Below are 6,468 nucleotides of genomic sequence, written 5' to 3' on the forward strand. Positions count from 1 at the left end.
TGAAAAACATCCCCACAGCATGATGCTGCCACCACCATGCTTCACTGTGGGGATGGTGTTCTCGGGGTGATGAGAGGTGTTGGGTTTACGCCAGACATAGCGTTTTCCTTGATGGCCAAAAAGCTCCCACATGCCTTTTGGCGAACACCAAACGTGTTTGCTTATTTTTTTCTTTAAGCACTGGCTTTTTTCTGGCCACTCTTTCATAAAGCCCAGCTCTGTGGAGTGTACAGCTTAAAGTGGTCCTATGGACAGATACTCCAATCTCCGCTGTGGAGTTTTGCAGCTCCTTCAGGGTTATCTTTGGTCTCTTTGTTGCCTCCCTGATTAATGCCCTCCTTGCCTGGTCCGTGAGTTTTGGTGGGCAGCCCTCTCTTGGCAGGTTTGTTGTGGTGCCATATTCTTTCAATTTTTTAATAATGGATTTAATGGTGCTCCATGGGATGTTCAAAGTTTCTGATATTTTTTTATAACCCAACCCTGATCTGTACTTCTCCACAACTTTGTCCCTGACCTGTTTGGAGAGCTCCTTGGTCTTCATGGTGCCGCTTGCTTGGTGATGCCCCTTGCTTAGTTGTGTTGCAGACTCTGGGGCCTTTCAGAACAGTTGTATATATACTGAGATCATGTGACAGATCATGTGACACTTAGATTGCACACAGGTGGACTTTATTTAGCTAATTATGTGACTTCTGGAGGTAATTGGTTGCACCAGATCTTATTTAGGGGCTTCATAGCAAAGGGGGTGAATACATATGCACACACCACTTTTCGTTATTTATTTTTTAGGATTTCTTTAAACAAGTTGGTTTTTCATTTCACTTCAGCAATTTTGACTATTTTGTGTATGTCCATTACATGAAATCCAAATAAAAATCCATTTAAATTACAGGTTGTAAAGCAACAAAATAGGAAAAACGCCAAGGGGGATGAATACTTTTGCAAGGCACTGTAGATACAGTAGATGACAACTTTCACTTGATCTGCAAAAATGTACATCCAGTTTCAAGTATTTTGCCTTACTTCTATAAAAGCTTACAGTGATTGAAACATGCCTTTTTAGATAATCACTTTGATACGCAGACAATGGTACTTTTGTAAATATATTATTACAGCTATAAACAACTTATCTTGTACAGTGTAAAGTTGGGTTCTCAGATTTTGTAATAAACTCATTATTGATGTACAAAATACATGATCTGAAGACTCCAATATTAAGTTTATTAATGTAATGTGTGTGTGTGAGATGTAAATTAGGAATTAGGTCAAGATTCTGGAATGCTGGCGTACTGGGATACCGATTCATGTCCTTGATGAGGTTAGTCCTTGATAAGTATGTTCTTTTACTCTCAGAAAATGGAATCCTCAAATCAACTTCCTAATATTGAGTTGCACCCCCCCTTTTGCCCTCAGAACAGCCTCAATTCGTCAGGGCATCGACTCTACAATGTGTTGAAAGCGTTTCACAGGGATACTGGCCCCCGTTGAGTCCAATGCTTCCCACAGTTGTGTCAAGTTGGCTGAATGTCCTTTCGGTGGTGGACCATTCTTGATACACACGGGAAACTATTGAGCGTGAAAAACCCAGCAGCGTTGCAGTTCTTGACACAAACCAGTGCATCTAACCTACTACCATAACCCGTTCAAAGGCACTTAAATCTTTTGTCATGCCCATTCACCCTCTGAATGGCGCACACACACAATCTGTGTCTCAATTGTCTGAAGGCTTAAAAATCCTTATTTAACCTGTCTCCTCCCCTTCATCTGCACTGATTAAAGTGGATTTAACAAATCAAATGTCCCTGTATTTAGCGCCATCCATCATTCCTTCAATTCTGACCAGTTTCCCAGTCCCTGCCGATGAAAAACATCCCCACAGCATGATGCCGCTACCACCATGCTTCACTGTGGGGATGGTGTTCTCGGGGTGATGAGAGGTGTTGGGTTTGCGCCAGACATAGCGTTTTCCTTGATGGACAAAAAGCTCCCACATGCCTTTTGGCGAACACCAAACGTGTTTGCTTATTTTTTTCTTTAAGCAATGGCTTTTTTCTGGCTGCTCTTCCGTAAAGCCCACCTCTGTGGAGTATATGGCTTAAAGTGGTCCTATGGACAGATACTCCAATCTCCGCTGTGGAGCTTTGCAGCTCCTTCAGGGTTATCTTAGGTCTCTTTGTTGCCTCTCTGATTAATGCCCTCCTTGCCTGGTCCATGAGTTTTGGTGGGCAGCCCTCTCTTGGCAGGTTTGTTGTGGTGCCATATTCTTTCAATTTCTTTATAATGGATTTAATGGTGCTCCGTGGGATGTTCAAAGTTTCTGATATTTTTTTATAACCCAACCCTGATCTGTACTTCTCCACAACTTTGTCCCTGACCTGTTTGGAGAGCTCCTTGGTCTTCATGGTGCCGCTTGCTTGGTGGTGCCCCTTGCTTAGTGGTGTTGCAGACTCTGGGGCCTTTCAGAACAGGTGTATATATACTGAGATCATGTGACACTTAGATTGCACACAGGTGGACTTTATTTAACTAATTATGTGACTTCTGAAGGTAATTGGTTGCACTAGATCTTATTTAGGGGCTTCATAGCAAAGGGGGTGAATACATATGCAAGTTACAAGTTACTTCACCAATTTTGACTATTTTGTGTATGTCCATTACATGAAATCCAAATAAAAATCAATTTAAATTACAGGTTGTAATGCAACAAAATAGGAAAAATGCCAAGGGGAATGAATACTTTTGCAAGATATGTAAACATTATTATGATAGTATAGAATACAGTATATACATATGAGATGAGTAATGCAAGATATGTAAACATTATTAAAGTGGCATTATTAAAGTGACTAGTGTTCCATTTATTAAAGTGGCCGGTGATTTTCAAGTCTCTATGTAGGCAGCAGCCTCTCTGTGCTAGTGATGGCTGTTTAACAGTCTGATGGCCTTGAGATAGAAGCTCTTTTTTAGTCTCTCGGTCCCAGCTTTGATGCACCTGTACTGTCCTCACCTTCTGGATGAAAGCGGTGTGAACAGACAGTGGCTCGGGTGGTAGTTGTCCTTGATTATCATTTTGGCCTTCCTGTGACATCGGGTGCTGTATGTGTCCTGGAGGGCAGGTAGTTTGCCCCCGGTGATGCGTTGTGCAGACCGCACCACCCTCTGGAGAGCCCTGCGGTTGTGGGCGGTGCAGTTGCCGTACCAGGCGGTGATACAGCCCGACAGGATGCTCTCAATTGTGCATCTGTAAAAGTTTGTGAGGGTTTTAGGTGACAGGCCACATTTCTTCAGCCTCCTGAGGCATCAATAAGGGATCATAGCTTTCACCTGGATTCACCTGGTCAGTCTATGTCATGGAAAGAGCAGATGTTTTTAATGTTTTGTATACTCAATGTATATGTTCAATTGGGGTTTTCCAGCTCCATTGCTTAACATTTGAACAAACATGGTTCTTACAATAACAACTTCCCTGCAATGATTCAGCTGCCCAAAATCACTGACACGTTTACTGAGTCTGTCTGCGTCACTGTCCACAGATAAACCTAGAAATGTCCCAAATTTTGAGCGGCGGCCAATGCTTTCCAATGTTTTCCCAGTGTTGTGTGGTTTTCCAGGGGCTCACTCAGTGTAACAGTTAAGTCAATACAGAGCTGGCCTGGCTTGCTCAACAATACTCCCTGGTTTACCCAGTCTGTTGTGGTGTTCTTTAATGAGAAGTCGAGGACACAGTCAACGCAATTCCCTTCATGTGCTAAAGTACAATTTTGAAAAATAACAGTATTGTGGTCAGGAGCATTTACATGGTATTGCTAATGTATCAAAACAACTACTCTCAATCTTTAAAAGATTCATATTAGATGTCCTCTTCAGGTTTATTCCACAATAGCCTATTATATTGGAGGATAACTAGCCTTTCGCGGTTACTCTAACCGTATTGGGAGTTGATAATAATATCGACCTCAGTAATAAATCCAGTTGTGTGTCAGTCACTCACAGCTCTGCTTATATGGATCTGTGCCTGTAGGAATCACAAGGTAAAAACACTGACTACATACTGTACGTAACTGGGTACCATTGACAGAGTGAATGTTGTATATTTGCAGCAGGTAGCCTAGCGGTTAGGAACGTTGGGCCAGTAACCGAAAGCTTGTTTGTTCGAAACCCCAAGCCGACTACATGAACAATCTGCTGATGTGCCCTTGAGCAAGACATTAACCGTAATTGTTCTGGATAAGAGCGTCTGCTAAATGACCAATCATTTTACATTCTAACCAAAACAGATTATCTTAGGTTCATCAAGATAATGAGATTGTAATATTTTCTGGTCCTAGAAAATTAAGCATTGAGCCAATTTAGTCAAACTGAGAACATTTTATGAATTAGAATATGTTTGTAATCTCATCTGTCTCTGATATGGGCAGACGCTGACTCTACCAAACCAGGATTGGTGTCACGGTTTGCACTGCCATAATCTGACTGGCACAGTTTTCTGTAGTTTATGCAAAGGAGGACTTGCCTGGTCAAACCAACCGCTGCCCTCTTGTTTCGTGTTTCTTCTCTTGTCACTGTGACATGTCACTACACTACAGATGTAGGATCTTAATTTCAGCCAGTTTGCCGACAGCAGGAACATAACTCTGCAGCAACAGGAAATGTGAATTATTATGTGGATTATAATGAATAAAAAAATGTGTAGGGGTTGATACATTTTTCGGAAGGGAAATCAAGTCTGATATTTCAAAATGGGAATTACAAACTTCAGAAGACTTTTTAAACCTCAAATACACTAAACATGTTGAATGTCCTGCATTGAAGGAAAGTTATCCTGCATCAGGGTGATCAAATTAAGATCCTACAGCTGTACTTTATACATGTTGTGAAACAGAGTGTGAGCTTGTGAGATCAGGATGGTAGATCAGGCTAAAGGAGTTCCACCCCATGCACTCAAACGAACCCAAAAGAGTACCACCACTGCACTCAAATGAACCCACAGTGTGACACAAATAAGGACAAAACAAACTGACCAGCTGCTGTTGTTATGATGGCCTTGTAGTATGCCCCATCAATCAATGTCTCTAAGGTTACGATTAAGCAAGAAAGGGAATGTAAGGTAAACCATGTATAGTGTTGAACTGCACAAACCTTTCTTCTTATCCTCTGTTAATTGATGTTATGGAAAGTCAAAAGCAATATGTAAGTTAAAAGGTGTGTCTCCAACCAAAGATGTCTCTAGAAAACTTGATTTTGAATAGGAAGTATGCAAATTGCAACTGTTGGTGCTGCTGCCTTCTTGTTATTTTAATGTGTGCTATTGAAATGATCAGAGATTTTGCTAGCTTCAGTCATCACAAATAATACAAGAATCCTATATATTATATCTAGCCCTGTTCAGTTCATCAGATTTGCATGATCTATTTGCTAAAACTAAAACTAATCAACTAATGACAAACTAATGATACAGCTGCTAGAACCTATCCAGGAAGAAGAGGAGGAGGAGGCGGATGAAGAGGAAAATACAAGGAGGAGAAAGAAGGGGAAGAGTCTTCACTAAAGGTGTGGAGGCCTAGCCGGGACTCCAGTTCTCTGAAGCAGAGTAGTGCTGCCTATGTGGAGATCGTCAATCTCTCTGTAGGCCTACCATATCCAACTACTACCCAGACAACAGGGGACCTCTAGGTGAGGTTACCCCACCAGGGTTCACCTTCCCTGGGAAACAGAGAGGCTGATGGGGAAGAGGATGGAGCTCAGCTGGAAGTAGAGGTAAGTAGGCTGCTGTCCCCAGTCATCTTCTCACTTTATATTTTTGGTGCAAGTATTTACACTTATTTCAGCCTCAGCCTCAGCTACCCACCAACAGGAGAGGGAAACAAACCCAACGCACAAGGAGGAGACTCTCCTGGTCATCGTCAGATGAAGAGCAACCAACTACACCACAACGACCACAGTAGAGGAGAGGGAAGGACGCGCTACCACCACCACAGAAGAAAAGAAGGGCTAGAGGACGGAGAAAGGTGCCAACTGCAGTGAGTACCAATAATAAGCCTATAGTCATGATGGTCTGGACAAACAAAATATATCAAAAATACAGTGCCCTCCACACAGTAATTGTGTTTATGGTGATTTAATAATTCAATTATAGTGATCAAAGACACATTTTGATCATCTGTCCATGATACTTTTCTCACTTTATCCCCCTAGGATGATCCTTTCCCACAATGGCTGGTGAATCTGATGCACAACATTGAGGAGGCTACAACATACAGTGCCTTCGGAAAGTATTCAGACCCCTTGATTTTTCCACATTTTGTTACTTTACAGCCTTATTCTAACATTTATTTAATAGTTTTTTCCCCTAATCAATCTATCCACAATACCCCATAATGACAAAGCAAAAACAGGTTTAAAAAAAATAACAAAATAAAATATAACATTTACATAAGTATTCAGTCCCTTTACTCAGTACTTTGTTGA

Source organism: Coregonus lavaretus (genome assembly GCF_964263955.1).
Source record: "Coregonus lavaretus genome assembly, chromosome: 19".
Lineage (NCBI taxonomy): Eukaryota > Metazoa > Chordata > Actinopteri > Salmoniformes > Salmonidae > Coregonus > Coregonus lavaretus.